Source organism: Chiloscyllium plagiosum, chromosome 9 (genome assembly GCF_004010195.1).
Source record: "Chiloscyllium plagiosum isolate BGI_BamShark_2017 chromosome 9, ASM401019v2, whole genome shotgun sequence".
NCBI classification, from domain to species: Eukaryota; Metazoa; Chordata; class Chondrichthyes; order Orectolobiformes; family Hemiscylliidae; genus Chiloscyllium; species Chiloscyllium plagiosum.
In genome coordinates, this window is record NC_057718.1 from 56,543,587 (window position 1) to 56,564,319 (window position 20,733).

A 20,733-nucleotide genomic window follows, 5' to 3' on the forward strand; every position below is an offset into this window, starting at 1 on the left:
CCAACCTTTGACTTGACTCTAACCGCCTCCTTTTTCTCCTTACAGAGCGATGGGCGGACCGGTCCGGGGGGGTCTGCTCCTACACACACTAACCCTACACCCTTGTGTAGGGTCCCCTCTCTCTCTCCCTCTCTTCCCACAGATCATGCTTCACCGGTGCACCGCTCTCCTCTTCGCCCTACGACTGATGCCTTCTTTCCCCGAGATACATGACAACTTCTACCGCCACGGTGTTGCCTTCAACGCGTCTGACGCCATCTGTATTCCTCCAAGGGACAAGCCCGACAAGATCGACGCATTCTACAAGGCCTGGCTGGAGGTCCTCCCGGGCGTACAGACACTCTGTTTATTCTGCACGTCGGAGCGCGACCCCACGGCCGACCTGCCTCCGGCGTGCTGAGGCGATGGACTTGGGGGGTTGCATGTTCGGGACAATGTGTGCCATGCCGGAGGACCTCGCCTCTGCCCCGGCCTTTGATGCTTTTACTTTACGGGATCTGTCTGTTTGGGGGTATTATGAGCCCACCAATGCCACGGTAATCTCCTTGTATTTGTGCTTTCCACCCGCCCCAAACACACCATCGACCACAACTCCCGAGATATTGCCGTGCCCCTCTCTGGGACTAGGGCCCGCGGGGGGAACTGGTATTGTGGGATGAGGGAGAGGCCCTTTATGACAACGTCCGACATGAGGTCGTACCTGTGCTGGTCAATATATCGGGCATCCAGGTACCGGACTATTGCACAGCACAGGTACGCAACCTATACGCCATGATGGGGAAGGAGGTTATAGAGAGGGCCATAGATGCCATGGGGGCAACCCACTACCGGACCGACATACATAACACACACACACAACGACACAGACGAGACATAGTCAACGATGCTCTCACAGGACTCAACATGGGGACATCCGTAGTAAACTCCCTAGACATTCAGGGCCTTAACGAAAAAAATCGAGCAACTAAAAGGGGTAATGAGGGACCTGCTACAAAGGTCTCTCACAGATCAGGCAGACCAGGCATTCTTGGGGGAAGAGGGAGCATACATCCAGCTCGATGGCATTGCAATCCTGGAAACACACGCCCACACCATTAACCACCTTATAGACCGGGAAAGAGAAAACACAGCCCATATCCATGAGGGGCATATGGCCTGTTGATGGTAGCCCAGATCCGGCATAATCTTGACCAGGTCCAAAGGGGGGAGGTGCCCGACTGGATCGACAGCGCCAAACTGGCCTCACTTGCGAGGCGCTCCGGGCCGCTCGACAGCCGGACTCTGAAGGGTATGACCAGAGTATACCCAGTGATTCCCGACTGTGAGGTCAGTGAGGTGACAGGAGTCGGGATTGTCCTCCTGATCCCCGTGGTCACCCCAGGGTCTGGGCCATTTCCCCTGTTTCACATTGAGAACATTGGAGTCATACGGGAAAACGCTTCCCTCAAATATCGTTTAGCTCACCACACAGCCATATCTCGAAACGGCGCTGTGTATGGGGTGCCGCTTACAGGCTGCAAGCGGCAGGGGGCAATTACCATCTGCCCTCACCCCTTACGAAGGAGTGAAACAGCGGAATGCGGGTTCAACCGGACACAGAGCTGCACCCTGGAAATCGAACCCACGGGCCCCCACTTCACTAGGGTGGGGTATGGTGGAAGGGGACAGTATTGTGTTTCCACTCTTGAAACCTCATTTTGGTATAACGGACTGCAGTGCCCGATTCCCCAGCACGAGTTCTGCTTCACCCCCAGGCGCCCAGTCACGATTGGACAAGCTCACATCTCAGAGGTCCGACGACGGAACCCCGAGTCCATACAAACTACCGACAAATTCAGGGACACCCTCAGGGAATATCAGGAGCCCGAACAAGCCCCCATCCCACATTTGGCCGAGGTCTTACGGGAGCTTAGGACCCGGGTACAGCACTCAGTGAAACTGTACTACCAGTTGCAATCACATATAAAGGACCTAGGGGAGAACACAGAGACAGCTCTGCAGTCCCAGGGCTGGGCACAGAGAGTGTGGGATTGGGGCCTAAACGCCCATACATCCCTGGATCCGAATCATCTCGCACACCATTGTAGGCATACAGTTACTGCTGGCTCTGGCCTGGTTCCTGGTGGCGTGTCACTCATGCCGTCAGCACAAGAAACGAACGGCCAGAAAGACCATGCTCCACGCCATAGACTCCTGGCGGGTGATCAGGCACCACGAGCTCACAGGGCTCGAGTTAATGTAATCATCTCCCGGGACTATCCAAAGGCCCCATGACTGCTGTATGACGGCCGGCAGAATGTACCGGGCGAGGAACCGACTTTCAAGGTATCGGCATCGGGGGTGTGGATGTGTCCAACCTCTTGCCGAAAGGGGGGACTACAAGCGGGCATCAGACCTGCCCCGCATTTGCCACGGGACTATGCCTACATCGGTAAAACCAAAGGAATTCATTTTGTGTTTTAAAAACGGCAGCCGCAGCTTAAACCCACAGAACTCGGCAGCTGCCGGTCCCCCCACGTGACTGAGAGATGGGAGCCAGAGGACAGATCAAATCCACACTAGGCCAGACACTAACCATGACTCATAGACTGAAACTCCGGAGCTAATTAATATGGAAACCCATCTCCTAATCAAATCAAGAGACTGACTGAAACACACCCATATTCATCAATACAGAACCATCCTGACACAAAGGACAGGCATCCACCAGACAGGAACGAACAGACTAATACACACCAGCACCCCAAGGGAACAAAGGGGGGGTGCTAGACCCCAGCCCTCACAGAGAGAGACAAGCAGATAGTACCCGGACCCGTTTACATAATCCAATTAGCACCCTATTGTGTGTACACGGCAACTCTCCTGGGACGGCAGGAAACCCACCATTTGCACCTACTCCAGCGATGATGGGGAACTATCATCCCATTCATACTCAAAATCCTCCCAAGCTGACAAAGAAAGGTATATAATGTGTAGCAGCGCGCGGGAACAACAGAACAGCCGAGATTCGGACCTCGGTTGGTCTCCGCCGGTGTTATTGTATCAGTAAACGTTACCGATTGTTGAACAGCACTCTGGGCTTGGACTGATATCATTTCATCCGCGCTAACACACCTCAATCTCATTCTGAAATATGGTTTGATGGAAGGAGCAGGAGCAGATGGCGTGACCATGGTTCTTCCGCTTTCCATCAGAATTGCCACTTACCTCGGTTCAAGCCTCCCCTTATAGATCCAAATTCCCTAGAGGTTTTGGTTGCACAGCTTCAGGTCAGCTAGGATTAAGAGGAAGAGAAACTGCATGGCAGTGGTGAATAGTGACCATCACTTGATCTGATACTCCCAGTCATTGCAGGTACCAGTACTGCATGAACTTCAGAGCGTAATCTTGAATCAGGATCTGTATTATTTAATCAATGGGCAAGACTAGACTACAGCCAGGTGGTGAAAAGAGGGTGAACTTTGCCAAATCTCCAAAGGGTAAGGTAACAAATGTTATGATGTTGCAAAGAGCTCAGATAAAGATTATAAAAGGGCAACATAAAATGGAATGCAGATGATAGTGGACAAAATTATGTTTGAGGTTTTACTGTCAAAGAGCATAGCGGAATCAGGCTCCAGTGTGACAGAGCTTAGGATCTACCCTTTCCAATGTCTATATGGCGACAGCCAATTCCATAGTAGCACTAGTGCACCAGCCCTTGGAGCAATTCCATTGCAACATAAGATCACCATGGATGCAGATCTCAGTGCTCAAACAGGTCTGTATACTTTAACAGTAGCAGCAATCTGTCCTTTAGCAAATTACTAAGATTGATGAGCTGCCACCATGTGAGAGCAGTGACAAAGTGACCTCAATATGAAGACATTCGCGGTACCTGATGTCCCGTAACCTCTCAATCAGCCAAAACTGCTCTACCCATGGTAAGGTGGTGCAATCTGAATCTAGGTTCTCAAAGCCTAAAGATGCTTAACAGCATCATTTCAGGTCATTCACAACTGCCCATGCACAAAGTCAAAGTCAGCAGAGTTTCACAGACATATAATCACAGAGATAGCACAGTATAGGAGCAACCATACCTCCAAGACAAGCATGAGCTATTGTTGATGCAAATAGATGGCGTTGTAGGATAAAGATGCTTGATGCAGATTTGTGTTTGTCCTTTGTTTAATTAATTTATTGAAAAAGTGGGAATTGTTGGCTAGGTCAGCATTTATTGCCCACCCCTAGCTGCCTTTGAGAAGGCGATGGTGAGCGGTTTTCTTGAAGTGCTGTGATCCAATTGGTGCAGGTACACCCACAACTCCATGTAAGATGGAGTTTCAGGATTTTAATACGCAGACTCCGAACTAATAGACATATAATTCCAAGTCTGGATGGTGAGTAGTTTGGAAGAGTTCTGGCAGGTGGTAATGTTCCCATGTTTCCTCCACTTTGAACCTTCTGACAGTAGTGTTTATAGGTTAGGAAGCACTGTCTAAGGAGCCTTGGCGAATTAGATAAGTGCATCTTGTAGATAGTGCATATTCGTGCTACCGTGTGCTGGTGTTGGAAGAAGTTAATATTTCTGGATGCAGTGCCAGACAAGTGGCTGCTTTGTTCTGGATGGTGTCAAGTCTCTGAATGCTAGATTCTAGATTCCCTACAGTGTGGAAACAGGCCCTTCGGCCCAACAAGTCCACACTGACCCTCTGAAGAGTAACCCCATCCAGACACATTTCCCTCTGACTAATGCACCTAACAATATGGGCAATTTAGCATGGCCAATTCACCTGACCTGCACATCTTTGGACTGTGGGAGGAAACTGGAGCACCCGGAGGAAATCCACGCAGACATGGGGAGAATGTGCAAACTCCACACAGACATTTGCCCGAGGCCTGCCCTTAAGCCTCGGCACAATAACGCTGAATTTTGGCAGAGGCTTAGGGAGATGCAGATCTGCCACAACCTTCACAATAGGGACGTGGCCGGCCTGGTCCGGACCAAACTCCCGGAGAACCTGTGGTCCAGGCTCCAGCCCGTGCACCAGAATGGGTCCTGAGGGAGGAAACCAGAGCACCCAGAGACATTTGCCCGAGGCTGGCATCGAACCTGGGACCCTGGTGCTGGACCCTGAGCCACCAGGCCGCTGTTGGAGGTATGCTCATCTAGGCAAGTGGGGAGCATTCCTTTACACTCTTGACTTGTTCCTTGTAGATGGTGAAAGGCTTTGACCTGCTCTTATAGAGACAGTATTTATAAGGCTAGCCCAGTTCAGTTGTTTTGATTAAAAACACTCCAATGTTGTTGTACAGGATTCAGCCATGAAAAAGTCTTCGACTAACAAGGTATGATGCTTAGATATTCTTGTTTGAGATCATTATTGTCTGGCAATGGTGATAGGAATATTACTTGTCACTTGTCAGTACAAGTCTGGATATTTGTGGGCAGTATGGTGGCTCAATGGTTAGCGCTGCTGCCTCACAGCGCCAGGGACCTGGGTTTGATTCCAGCCTCGGGTGACTGCCTGTGTGGAGTTTGCACATTCTCCCCATGTCTGCGTGGGTTTCCTCTGGGTGCTCTGGTTTCCTCCCTCAGTCCAAAGATGTGTAGACCAGGTGAATTGGCCATGTTAAATTACCCATAGTGTTAGGTGCATTAGGCAGGGGGGGTGGGTTGCTCTTCGGAGGGTCGGTGTGGACTTGTTGGGCCGAAGGGCCTGTTTCCATACGATAGGGAATCTAATCTATTTGAGCACAAATTGCTTCAATACCTGAGAAGTCAATTTAGAGCTGGAGGTTGGGTGAGTGGACAGTGTGATTGGATGTAATGGTGGGTCCATGTTTGTTTGGTCAAGTTGATTCAGTGAAAGTAAACTCTCATAATCCACTTTCTTAATGTATACAGTTACTCGAAATCCATAGTGCCTGCTCCTTTTCCCAAGGTGGCCATCCTAATAATAACTGAATTGACTAATAGCCAGGACAAAGCATATTACCACAATCTCAGAGATCCTGTTTGCCATTCCTGCAGCAAGCCCCCTGAACATTTTTGACAGTGGAAGCATAATTTCAGGAAGTTTACTGCATGCTCTACTAGGGTATGATTCACTTCATGGTTTTTATTGTAAGTCTACTTGAGTTGTAGGATAGCAGAAAGGAACCATAAGACATACGTTGTATGTAATTATGTCCCTCAGCATTCTCCAGCTTTTTTAGAAAGTCCAAAGATGGTGAGTTAGGACAGACTGGCGCAGAATGGGAAGCATCATGACTGCTGCTATGACAGCATGCATTCACGGAAATGAAAGTTTTGGTGCGGTCACACAACCATGTAATGCTAGCATTTGCAAATTTCTGTTTCTTCCCTCACTGAGATGGGTGACCTGTAGAACCATGTCATAGAGTCATAGAGATTATACAGAACGCAAACAGACCCTTCGGTCCAACTTGTCCATGCCCGCGAGATGTACTAAACTAATCTACTCCCATTTGCCAGCATTTGGCCCATAGCCCCCTCAATCCTTCCTATTCATATACCCATCTAGATGCCCTGTAAATTTTGCATTGTACCAGCCTCCATCACTTACTTGGCAGCTCATTCCATATACCTACCACTTTCTGTGTGAAAAAGTTGTCCTTTTTAAATCTCTCCTCTCACCTTAAACCTTTGACATCTAGTTTTGGACTCACCCACCCCAGGGAAAGACTTTGTCTATTTACCTTATCCGTGCTTCTCATAATTTCATAAACTTCTATAAGGTCACCTGTCAGCCTCGGACCCTGCTGGAAAAGTAGCCCCAGTCTATTCAGCGATGTCCCCGTAGCTCAAATCCTCCAACTCTGATAACATCCTTGTAAATCTTTTCTGAACCCTTTCAAGTTTCACAGTTAAAAATCATCCAACACCAGGTTATAATTCAACAGGTTTATTTGGAAACACAAGCTTTCGGAGGGCTGCTCCTTCATCAGGAGATCCAAAAGCTAGTGCTTCCAAACAAACCTGTTGGACTATAACCTGGTGTTGTGTGATTTTTAACTTTGTACACCCCAGTCCAACACCAGCACCTCCTATTCAAGTTTCACAACATCCTTCCTATAGCAGGGAGACAGGAATTGCACACAATATTCCAATAGTGGCCCAACCAGTCTCCTGTACAGCCACAATATGACCTCCCAACTTCTACATTCAATGCACTGACCAATAAAGACCAGCATACCAAATGCCTTCTTCACTATCCGATCTACCAGAGACTCCACTTTCAAGGAACTACGAACTTGCACTCCAAGGTCTCTGTGTTCAGCAACACTCCCCAGGATCTCAGTGTATAAATCCTGTACTGATCTGCCTTACCAAAACGCAGCAACTCAGATTTATCTAAATTAAACTCCATCTGCCACTGCTCAGCCCATTGGATCAAGATCCCATTATACTCTGAGGTAAACTTCTTCACTGTCCACTACACCAATGTTGGTGTCATCTGCAAACTTACTAACCATATCTCCTATGTTCACATCCAAATCATTTATATAAAATGACAAAAGCAGTAGACTCAGCACCAATCCTGTGTACACTGCTGGTCACAGGCCTCCAATCTGAAAAACAACCCTCCACCAATCCCCTCTGTCTTCTACGTTTGAGCCAATTCCATATGCAAAATAGCTAGTTCTCCCTCTATTCCATATGATCTAATCTTGCTAACCAGTCTACCAGGAGAAAGTAAGGACTGCAGATGCTGGAGATCCAAGTAGAGAGTGTGGTGCCAAAAAAAAGAGGCGGCCCAGGACCTGCATGTCCTTGGTGGAGTGGGAGGGGGAGTTAAAGCGTTCAGCCATGGGGCAGTGGTGTTGGTTGGTGTGGGTGTCCCAGAGAAGTTCTCTGAAACAATCCACAAGTTGGCGTCCTGTCTCTCCGATGTAGACAAGACCACATCGGGTGCAACGGATGCAGTGGATGACATTAGTGGAGGTACAGGCAAATCTCTGTCGGATGTGGAAGGATCCTTTGGGGCCTTGGACAGAGGTGAGGAAGGAGGTGCGGATGCAGTTTTTGCACTTCCTGCAGTGGCAGGGGAAGATGCCAGGAGTGGGGTGAGGGCTGGTGGGGGGAATGGATCTGACAAGAGAGTCATGGAGGTAATGGTTTCCCCAAAACACTGATGGGGAGGGAAATATATCCCTAGTGATGGGTCTGTTTGTAGGTGGCAGAAGCAGTGGACGATGATGCACTGTAAACGGAGGTTGGTAGAGTGGAGGAGAGGACCGGAGGGGTTCTGTCCTTGTTGCGTTGGGACAGTGGGGTTCAAGGGCAGAGGTGTGGGAAGTGGGGGAGATGTCCTGGAGGGTATCATCGACCACATAGGAGGCCATCTGGGATTTTCTGTGGTGGAACTGGTCATCCTGGGAACAGATGTGGCAGAGGCAGAGGAATTGGGAATAAGGGATGGTGTTTTTACAGGAAGCAGGGTGTGAAAAGGTTAGCTGTGAGAGCCCGTGGGTTTGTAGTAGATGTCCATGGTTACTCGGTTGCTGGAGATGGAGATGGAGAGGTCCAGGAAGCTTCCGAGATGGTCCAGGTGAATTTGAGGTCATGGTGAAAGGTGATTGTGAAGTTGGCAAACTGTTCCACTTCCTCGTGGGAGCAGAAGGTAACGCCAATTCAGTCATCGATGTAGCGGAGGAAAAGGTGGGGGATAGTGCTGGTGTAGCTGCGGAAGATGGACTGTTCCACGTACCCGACAATGAGGCAGGCATAGCTGGGGCCCACGCGGGTGTCCATGGCTACGCCTTTGGCTTGGAGGAAGTGGGAGGATTGGAAGGAGAAGCTGTTAAGAATGAAGACTAGTTGAGCCAGGCAGATGAAGGTGTCAGTGGAAGGGTATTGGTTGGGATGGTGAGAGAGGAAAAAATGGAGGGCTTGGAGGCCTTCGTCATGGTGGACAGATGTGTACAGGATAGGTGAGGACCAATCTACCATGAGGAACTTTGTCAAAACACCTTATTCAAGTCCATCTAAATCACATCTATTGCTCTACCCTCATCAATGCTCTGTTACTTTTTAAAAACTCAATTAAGTTAGTGAGACACGATTTCCTGAGCAAAAGTTAGTTGAAAGCACCTTGCCTGCAAATTACTGAGTGACTGGAGTTCAAAGCCTTGTTTGCTTCTTTCTTGTTTGCAGAGTGATATGCAAATGTGTTGAGAGAACAAATGTTGCATTAGTCAGTCAAGCCGAGAAATTAGGACACTGCAATCTCATGTTTCCAGGATACCTGCATAGGTACAATTTTGTGCAGACCTCAGTATGAGCTGTGCAGAAGCCCACTGGTGGCCTTAAGATCCACTAGAAAAAGGCACTGGGCTTGCAGTAATGCTATGTAACTGATTTTCACACCCAGAATGTTTTTAGATGAGCCTAATTGTCATCAACTATCAATTTTGCTTTTCTGCTTTATGATGTCCTGATTAAGTCAATTTGACACAGTCACTCCTTAAGGAGCATGCCAAGTAATGTTTTTTCCTGATCTGTAGGTTACAAAAGGATGAAATCACTGGAGATTTTCTTATGCATCTGCAATTTTCTTTTCTCTGTCAATTATGCTGGCCAAGACCAGGACAGTCATTTAGTGATATTTTCTTACTTGATCATCTTTTGATGAAAGCCATCATGCTGCTTGGATATAGTTTGCTTAAAAAAAAACTGGTTTCAAAAACACTGAAGATTTTTTCAGGTTTACGAAATTGTAAGTTTTATGGTATACCAGTTCTTTAATAATTTGCAGACTTGTTGACTCTGTGGGGCTTTTGAGGCAAGAATCCACAATGCAAAATTTACTTGACAAATCCAATGTTCTTTCTGGTAAAAGACGATCAATCAATCCCAAGAAAGTGAGCTGCCCTGGCTTGCTTCAATCAGTTTGAATTTCAACTAAGCAGCAGACATCACTGGTCAAAATCATAAGTTGAAGAAATCTGAATTTAAAATTGTTGGTTAACTTGTATTAAGAGTCTCAAATTAAGCAATTCATTTCCAATGGAAGGTAGTTTGATTTAAATTGATAATTTTAAGTTGCTTTATTCAAAAGAATGATAATAGACTCAATTGGTTACACTTTATAATTGCATTAATATTTCTACTTTATACAATGTAATCAATATCATTCAAATTCATAAATTTGAATAGGATAGGAATAGGAATTCTAAAAATTCTTTGACTGGATGACAGAAACTCAACTGAGTATCTGACTTCATAAAATAGAGATTTCCTGGTAATTGGCTCACATTACTATTGATGAATACAATAGAATGGTGCAGATGGAATTTAACCCTGATAAATGTGAGGTGATGCACATGAAAAGGTTAAAAATTTGTCTACTTCAACCTTGAATATATTTAACAAAACAGCTTCGATAGCCCTCTGTGAGAAAGAATTCCACAGATTTACTATCCTGAGAGAAGAAATTCCTCCTCATCTTGGTCTTAAGTGCACAAGCCCTTATTCTGAAAAGATCCACTTTCCTTCAGGAATAATATCCTATCTTTCCATTTTACTAGGACCAGAGGTCTGCTGAGAGATATTAAATCTAAACAAAATCTTCCATCTTCTTATAGAATGAAGTAGATTGGTGTGGGATAGCTGGACTGGTAATGAGGTAAGATCACATGCCCTTTGGTCCTAGACCTTCCCACAAGAAGAAATAATTAGATTACTTACAGTGTGGAAACAGGCCCTTCAGCCCAACAAGGTCCACACCGACCCGCCGAAGCACAACTCACCCATTCCCCTACATTTACCTCTTTACCTAACACTACAGGCAATTTAGCACGGCCAATTCCCCTGACCTGGACATCTTTGGACTGTGGGAGGAAACCGGAGCACCCGGAGGAAACCCACGCAGACATGGGGAGAATGTGCAAACTCCACACAGACAGTCGCCTGAGTCGGGAATTGAACCCGGGTCTCTGGCGCTGTGAGGCAGCAGTGCTAACCACTATGCCACCGTGCCGCCCTATGTCTCTGCATCTACATGACCAAGCCCCCCAAGAATATTTAATATTTCAATAATTTCTCCTCTCATTCCCCTAAACTCCAATGAGTACAAGGTCAACTAACCCAACCTCTCCTCATAAGAGAGACTGCTCCATACCCAGACCCAACCTAGTGAATCTTCTCTGGATTGCTCCCAATGCAATTATGTATTTCCTTAGGTAAGAGGACCAAAACTATTTACAATAATAAAGATAGGGCCTGACTAGTGCCTGGCATTGTTTCAGCAATATCGACCCATTTTTATATTCCACTCTTTTTGAAATAAACGTTAACATTCAATTTGCCTTCCCTCCTAACTGCTGATCTTGGATACTAGGTTTTTGTGATTCATGTACAAGGACCCCAAATCCCTCTGTACTGTTCTGCAATCTTCTCCCATTTAAACAATATTCAGCTCTTTAATTCTTCCTGCCAAAGTACATAATCCCTCACTTTCTCAAGGAAGTGAATTACTGTACTATGTTCAAAGAGGAACACAAGAACATAGGTCATTCAGCCAGTCAAACCTCTTCTGTAACTCAATTTGATTATGGCTCAACATCTACCTCAAAGCAACTTTCTCAAACTATCTCCATATGCCTGGATGTCACTAGCATCCAGAATCTATTGATTTGCATTCGAAATATGCTCTTGTTTGAGGTTCCACAGCCCCCTGGAGTGAAGAAATTCAAAACATTTACCACACGCCAAGAGAAAAAATTCCTTTTCTTCTTAGTCTTATGGTCTACTGTTTATCATGCAACAAAATCCCATGGTTCTAAATTCAGCATCCATATGAACCATTTTTTCTTATTCAAGACGTCATGTCCTCCAATGTACCTCGTTACAACATCTATGTAATTCACATTTCACATACGTATCTCTGTGGAGTATGTTTTTGATTGTACTAAAAGGAAAGAGATAATGATTTTTTTGTAGTTTTAAGTATATGTTTCCTCGTACGGCAGTGTTTAGTCATTGGTCATCGGAGTTTTTTTTGTTCGAGTAAAAAGTCGTAAACCCTGAATTCTTGTTGTGCCACATTTCCAGCTATTAGCTACAAATGAGACTTTAGTCTTAAAAGTTATCAGTCCCTACATAGTTTGTAACAAATCGAGGCCTACCTCATATCCTTAAACTATGACCCCTGGTTCTGGACTCGCAGTCGTTGAGAACATACTTCCCAAGTTTACTTCCCCTGACTAATCCTCTTAGCATTTGATAGGTTTATATGAAATCCCTCTCATCTTTTTCCAAAATCCAGTGAATAAAACTCTAATCCAGTCTCTCTTCATATATCAGTCCTGCTTTATACTTAATGCAACCTATAGACATGTTCATGTAGTCTCCAACAGCTTGCACAATAAGCACAGGTCCTATTACACTTGTCATGCCATTATGGTGAATCTTGCAGGACTGGAAGGGCCATAGTGGAGGAAGTTGTGTGGTCAGAGACAAAAGTGGAGTTAAATGGTGAAGGTGGTGTGGGGGAAGGGGTGAGATTGAAGATCACACCATGGGAGCACAGATGAGAGAGGGAGCAATTGGAAACACGGGTAGAAGACCGTGGCTTTCAGTATGTTCAAGGCCCTGAGGGCTGGAGGCACTTAAGTTAGACTCTGCGGCAACCAGGAAACACTTGGAATACAGCTGCTAGATCCAGTAGTCTATGGCACTAACTGCTAGGTTCCCAAACCCAGAAACCCCAGCTAGCTGCAGTTAAATTTAAAGTGGAGATTAAAATTGAGGCACACATCCTCATTATAATATCTAATCTCAATTGGATATTGGATGCCTGTTAAAAACAAGGCATAGATTTTGTGTTTCAATTGACCCAAATCCATCCTTCTTGCAGATTAAAATTTCTTAAAACAGTGAATCATAATTAAATCCTCCATTTTCTTTATAGAAGAGCGTTTGTGATGTAGGGTTGCTCTGATGATATTGTGACACGATCATTTAAACCACTTTGTCCCTTCTTTGTGATTGCTATATCAATTGATTCCTTATTTCTTCCCTTCCTTCCAACTTGCCTCTCAACTTTCGCATTTTACAAATATGTTGCTTATATTCAGTTTTTTAGTTCTAATGAAGGATTGCACACTAATCTATTCAAACCTAATATTTTACTTCATAAATTAGTGACACATCTGTGCATTTTCAACCATTTCGATTTTATTTTAAATTTACAATTGTAGTCTTGTGCCACTACTTAGATAATTAGTATTACTATTTGACATGCACCAATTTAATAACCAATATAATCTTCAAATATCAACATTTTAATTAAAATATATTAATATTCTTAAGGAAAAGATTACCTGGGGTAAAACTAAGCAGGGAAATAGGTTTAATAGGCAACTAGATATATTACTGGATTGAATGTTTATATAATCATTTTGCACAAAATCACAAATCCATTCTTTAGAAGGATTGATTTACAGTTAGCACACACAGGAAACATTCGCCCACTAACATCCAGTGAGAGAGATATGGCAGTCTAGTCAAGTTTCACAGAGAGATGCACACAGAATCCTACCCACCAATGTTCCAGGCTCCTCAATGACCATCCTTTTGTAGGTCCCTGTCCCACTAGCACGTCAGACCACAAGAAGTTGCACCAGCATAGTATAAGACAAAACTGCCCTTTAAATCTTTAACATTGACTTCAGATTCAATTATGTCTCACTGCATCAGGTCAACTCTTACTAATCACGTAATATGGCTTGGTTGGTGAATTAATGTTCCCCCTTTCTAACCACCACTTGTGAAAAAGCACAAAGGTAAAAAAGACATAAATGTACTCTGGGTAGGGATTTTCAACAGTTACAACCAAGAGTAGCTCTTTAACACGATTGACAATGCTAGCTAAGTGATGGAGCTTCATTGTCAGCTTGGGCTTACAGCAAGTCGTGAGTAAACCAATACAAAGGAAAAAACGTACTGAACCTCATCCTCACCCATTTAGCTACGGTAGTAACAGTAATTGCAAAAGTGGCCACCATAATCTTTGTGGAGACCAGGTTCTGTCTTCACATTGATGATTCACTTTATGCTGTGTGCGGCATTACCACAATGCTAAATGGGATAGATTCAGAACTGATCAAAGAGCTCACATTAGAAACATCTGATGTAGTACAATTGGATTCTATCACAGTTTGTAACCCCATTACTCAGCAGATCTTTCCTTGTACACTTAAACGCAAGGTGACCAACCTTGGTTCAAGATTATTTAGAAAGATTAGGAAGTAGGCCATTCAGCCCTTTGTCATGTTCCAATACCATTCTGTAGTTGTCTTCTGATCTATGTACATACTTGCTTCCCTCTTATATTTCTGAAACATCTTAGTTAGCAAGAATATAGTAATCCCAGATATAAAATTAATTGACTGAGCATCAACTCCACTTGTCAGAAGAATGTTGCAAATTTGTCTCCTTTTCAGTGAAGATGATTTTCATAATTGCTGATAGATTTGTCTTCTTTTTAATTATAATGCTTAGCCTCCCCCAACTAGCAGAAATACTCTCTCCCAATCTGTTTCCTTTAATATATTGAAAAATTAAGCAAGCCACCCGTTGCCTTTGAAATTCAAAAGAACACAATCTTAAATTTCTGTAATAAAAACTGAAACTGCTGGGAAAACTCATGTGGTCCAGCAGCATCTGTAGACAGAGAGAAAAATAATTAAATGTTTTGCATTGAATATGAGTTGATTCAGTTCTAAAGAAGTACCCTGAAAAGGCTAGGAATATTGAATAAATTTAGATTATTGAAAAGCCAGGGGCTAAAAAGGTAATGGGGGTAAATGGGAATGAGGAACAAATCAGGTCAGCAATGCACTTAGAATGGCTCAAAGGGCTGAATGGCCTAACCAGTCCCCAATTTTGTGTATTTTGATTCCAGATTCCTAGCATCTTACTTATAATCTTAGATTCTAAAAAAGTTCCCTTATAATTTAACCCTTGGAGTCGAAGTATCATGTTAGTAACTCTACGCTGCTGTCTAAGGCCTTATATCTTTTAAAAAGTGTGTTAGGTTGTATAGGCATTCAGAGAAATGGCAACACCTTCAACCAAAATCAACTTGCTGTAGAATCAGAACTCTTTTCTCATATTATAAATGCTGATTTTCCCCTTTAATTGATATTCTGGCAAATTGTCCTGATGAGTACAAAATGGTAAGCTTAGTCAAAATGTGGATTTTTTTTCAGCAATATTAAAGATTGTAAGCTTTTTCCTTTACACAATGTTGCAACAAAGAATGGTAAGCCAGAGAATTGAGAGTGATTTTGGAACTCAAAGGATAACCAAGAAAACAATGGAGAGAGAAAACAAAATGACAGCAAACTAACAAGCTACATAAAAACATATATATGAAAAGAAAGAGAGTAAGAAAATAAATGTGCGTCCCTTAGAAGCAGAGAATAAAATTATAATGGGAAATAAGAAAATAACAGAAGTAAATAGATGCTTTGTTGCTGGCTACATAGTGACCAACAAAAATATTCCAGACAAAACGAGTCTGGAAGAATGAGGAATTTTCATAAGTAAATGGCACAAATAGTTGGTAAATCATCTGAATATGATGGTCAAATCCTAGGGTTTAAAAAAATATAAGAATGACTACAAAGATTGTGGATATTTTGATTCTAGGGGATTGAAAGATAGCAAGTATATCCATGACATTCAAGGAAGGGGGACAACTGAATATAATTAGCCTGAGCTGATATTAGAACTCATGGAATTTGACAATACAGTAGCATGGAAAGAAGGTTAGTTAACTAACTAACATGAAGCGGTCAAGTCAGTTTTACGTCAGCAGCCAATTACCTATCACAAGAATCAATACTTGGTCTTCATCTATTTACAATCTATAGTAATTATTTAAAAGAAGGGTATTGTGTACAATTTAGCTTTATATTGTCAGCAAACCAGGCTAAATCGGAAAGCAAGCATTAGAGGACACAATATAAATGGACACAACTAGTGGGCAAGAACACCGTAGATAAAATACAACTCAGAAAATAGTTATCCAGCTTGGTAGATCAGAAAAGGTACAGCTAAGACTGGTGAGTTCAGAGGTCTGGGGCAGGGGGTAAAAAAATGCAGCATGTAGCTTGTCTGCTGCTTATCTCAGGTCAAAGCAGAGGTGTTGGGCACCTCAAGGTCCATAAATGCTGCGTTAATGGCCACTTAAGTGCCCCAAACCATCTCATTAGGTGGGTTGCCCAACAGCATTTACAGTGCAAGCTAGCATTAGGAAAGGGTGAGGGTGGGAACCTCTTTTGGGATTCATAGGCCCATCTAAGGATAGCTGGTCATGGCATTTTGTTCATGAATGCAGATTGATAGCTGTCTGCCTGTTTGTCCTGTATAATGTTTTGTGCAGTCTCTGCATGGAATCTTGTACACCTCAAGGTCATAGCTACTCTTTTACCTAGGCTCCAAGTCTCTCAGACAAGACTCCCAAAACCCCATCCCCTCAGCTGAGGCCACACCAATACCTTTGGATTTGTATGAAGTCCAGCCAGAATAAACTCTTCTTTTTCAGGGACTGTAGTCACAAGAGTCTACCGTAACTCAAACTAGGTGCCCTCCTCAGATTAGGACAGAACTTGCGACCTTAGTCATTTAACAGCTCTCAGAGTCTTAAAAGTCTGCAAAACATCTGGCAGTGAGGATTTGTTCCCATTCAACTCTTCAAATATGGATTGAGAAACCTTCCCATCTAAAATAGCCTGCTCATGTGTTTTAAAAAATTCTCAAGGTCAGGTTCGTAGGAGAGTAGTCTGACACAGAACAAACGACCAAGAGGCGAGTCTGCTAGAATATGGGCATTTTATTCCCCGCAGCGTCGCCACAACCAGGTTTCATACAACGGGTCTGGCTTATACTCACTCTACATGTTACCGGAACTGGGAGCCGTCAGTTCTCGTAGAGCGGTTGCCAACAACCCACGCTCGGCGGTTAAACGTAACCCCGGAGCAGACTCACCGAACTGGAGACTTTTCCAGCTGATATACTCTTTTCCAGATATAAACATTCATGTGAACAGCAGAGCAAGGCTAAAAAACACATTCCATTCTGGTTACATACAGATAAGAAGATTCACACGGGGAGGTGTGTAATAAGATTCACACGGGACTAAGCAACACCTCCATTCCGGTTAGATTCACACATGTATTGGGACATAATTTTACACCACATCATGCTAGTTTCCTAAATGGTGGAATACTGGAAAATGTTGGTGTTTTAAGGAACCTAGGTACCCTTATGCATGAGTCAGAGTTGGCACGTGGGTGCATCAGGCAATTGCGTGCATAAGGAGTGTTGGATTGTAGGATGATAAGAGCAAAAATGTTTAAGTGTCCTGCTGCAATTAGCTTGCTGGAGTACTGGCTTTAGCTTTGCTCTTCTTGCCTAGGAATTGCCATATTTGCCTTGGAGGGCACACCATTGGGGTGCTAGTAAGTTAGACATGCTCCAAAAGTAATGCTGTTTGTATTTTGTCCTTTTGCTAGAAAAACTTGTAAGATGGTTGCCTTCATGGAGTGTTTTATGGCACAAGTCACATGACTACAGAAAGCCAGGAAAGACATTTGTATAATAAGTATGATGTTTGGATGTACTAAAGAAACAAAATACCCAATACCCATCATGTGCAGGACAAATGTGGTGTACAAGACTCCATGCAGAGACTGCACAAAACATTATATAGAACAAACAGGCAGACAACTATCAATCCGCATTCATCAACACAACACCATGACCAGCTATCCTTAGTACCTACACACAGATGACAAGACCACAGATTCGACTGGGGCAACACAACAATAATAGGACAAGCCAAACAGAGGACAGCCAGAGAATTTCTAGAAGCTTGGCACTCATCCATCCATAAACACATTGATCGAGACCCAATATACCAACCACTGCAATGAACAACCAGAACCAGCAACCGGAAGCAGTAGGAACATAACCAAATAAATGCCAACTGACAGTACAGCAGCGCTTCCCAGGAGGCTCAACAGCACTGAGGATGTCACCTAGAAAGGAGACAAAATATCTGTAAACCAAATTCACAGCTCAGTGAACATACCCACAACAACTACAACCGGTACCTGAAATACAAATCTTTACACAAACCTTGAACAAAAGGAACTGCATGCACTAACATCACGACTTTCCCAAGTTATCAACTGTGTATGCAATTGTTCTCCTACGTTAGTAGTTTTTATTGCAGTCATTATCTGCTTTTGCATATTCTTTAAATCATATGGGTCTCTTAAATGGTATGCATATGTACTGTTGTTGGCTGTTCAGAGTAATGTTACTTTGCCAGCGAGTGTCAATCTCAAAATCACCGTTGTCACAATAATTGTTCCACTTCCATTGTTGGGGATTGGTGGACCACTGGGACAAATGGTGAATCTGTAGTTTGTGCAGATAGTGAGTTCATATTTTCCCGATTGACTGCCTATAGTGGAGGGACCTCTTCACTAGTGGTGCATATAAGCTCATGGTTGTGATAGTATTTTTTTTGTTGCTCACATCCACTGCATATAATTTAAGGTGAAAACTCTCTAAGTCCAAATAATCACTTGGGCTGACTCTTGTTGACAGCACTGAAGGTTTGTACCCTGACTGGCTCTCCAAAGCTCAACAATACTCAACATTACCAACAGCTTTGTCAAGATAGAATTAGGCTTTCTGCCATTTCATTATGATTTTGTCATTCACATTTGCTACTGCTTCAGTAGCTGTTTACTATTGAAAGAGTAGTCTGGTGCAGTGTGGCATTAGTCTTTATACTGGACCACTTTCTACTTCTTAAGAAGATATGCTTCTATACTTGAAGATTGCCTCATTTATACCAGCTGGATTTGCTTGATTTCTTTATGATTTGGTTGTCAATTTGAACTTCACAATCCTTTTCAAAGTAACTAAATTCTTCATTCATGAACAGACTACCATTGTCCCTCATCAGCATAAGACACAGAAGCAGAAGTAGACCATTCAGCTTTGCTACTGAGATCATAGCTAATCTGATAATCGCATCATCTCGAATGCTTTAAAAACAGAGGTGTGTTTTCAGGCATTCTACAATTTCATCAGTAGGTGATGTCAGCTGGTCTAATTTTCTTCTTTAGCGGTCCCTCAGGGTTGAGGACGACTTGCTTCCACTCCAGGAGCATGATGCATTCTGCGATGGCTGAACAGTCCAATCCTGGAGCTGCAGACTTTGCCAGAGGTGGGGCAGATGATGGCTAATGAGATGGGTAGGCAGAATGCTCTGGCTTCTGTGCACTCTTTCTGCGGCATGTACTTAGCCTCCACGTGCCCCAGTGGCGATGCTTGAAGTAGTTGGTGCCTTCGCTTTGCTTATTCTCCAGTTTGTGCATTCTAGGACAAATGATTCCGTTATGTCAGTGGGGATGATGAATTTGTTTAGGGTGGCTTTCAGGTGCCCTTTTTGCATTTCCTTCTGTGTCCTAGTAATCACTTATCAGTGGAAGGGCTCAACTCGAGCACTTACTTAGGGAGTCTTGGTCAGGCACATGGACAACACAGCCCACCAACTGTAGTCGGTCATACATGATACTAGCCTGGAAAAGAACATACACATTAGTATGCCAATCTGGCTAGCAGACTTCATGATTTTGTGAAGGCAGAGCTGGCAATTACTTTCCAGGATTTAAGGTAAGTGTTCCATGTTTCTGAAGCATACAGGATGGTGGGGACCTGCTACTCTGTAGATGACCATGGTGCTGGATTTGAGGTCTCAGACTTCGAACTCTGACCCTCAGGTGTTTGAGGGCTGAACTGGGGCATTAGAATCAATGTTGGATCTCATCAATGTCTGCTCACACCGAGAAAGAAATACTGTTCACTAAGATCAATGTCACTAATGATAACAATGATGATGTACTATGGTGTTAATGATGAAATCACCTTGCAGATTGATACCAAAGAGACAGACGGTGGGCGGCACGGTGGCACAGTGGTTAGCACTAGTGCCAGAGACCTGGGTTCAATTCCCGCCTCAGGAAACTGACTGGGTGGAGTTTGCACATTCTCCCAGTGTCTGCAAGGGTTTCCTCCAGGTGCTCCGGTTTCCTCCCAAAGTCCAAAAGATGCGCAGGTTTGGTGAACTGGCCATGCTAAATTGCCTGTAGTGTTAGGTGAAGGGTTAAATGTAGGGGAATGGGTCTGGGTGGGTTGCGGGTCAGTGTGGACTTGATGGGCTGAAGGGCCTGTTTCCACACTAAGTAATCTAATCTAATCTAAACTCAGAGCCTCATGCAAGGAGGATGGCCAGTTGTGTTATCTTCCAAAGCATTGAATTATGCTATGCTCAGAATGAGAAATAGCACCTAGGTACTCATACACTAGCAATAACTGGTTTTCTTATCACCCTAAATTCAGAACAGATGTATTCTGAACTTCATCCATGATCTAACTGGAATGTCATGTGTTGTTACTTGCTCTCAAGCACGCTTAGCCTGATACTCGTTGCAAACATTTTATTGGATGACATGCTTCATAATCTCATTGCTTAAGTTTGACCAACATAGCACAATCTTGCATTTCGCAGACTTGAATGGATGTATTTCAGCATCGGGGTAAAAACAAGAACTGCAGATGCTGGAAACCAGATTCTAGATTAGAGTGGTGCTGGAAAAGCACAGCAGTTCAGGCAGCATCTGAGGAGCAGTGAAATCGAC

At 43.9% G+C, this 20,733-nt stretch overlaps 1 protein-coding gene across 4 annotated transcripts in view; it reads right to left on the bottom strand.

Moving 5' to 3' along the window:
- LOC122552879 (ribosomal protein S6 kinase alpha-5-like) overlaps positions 1 to 20,733 on the bottom strand; it is a 121,359-nt gene that overhangs the window by 64,285 nt on the left and 36,341 nt on the right. Inside the window, exon 1 of one of the 4 annotated variants that reach the window (XM_043695998.1) lies at positions 17,939 to 18,010. The exons of the other annotated variants lie outside the window; for them this stretch is intronic. The gene's annotated coding sequence lies outside the window, so the exon portion shown is untranslated. Of the gene's footprint in view, positions 1 to 17,938; positions 18,011 to 20,733 lie in introns of those variants that run through there. 4 annotated transcript variants of the gene reach the window in all.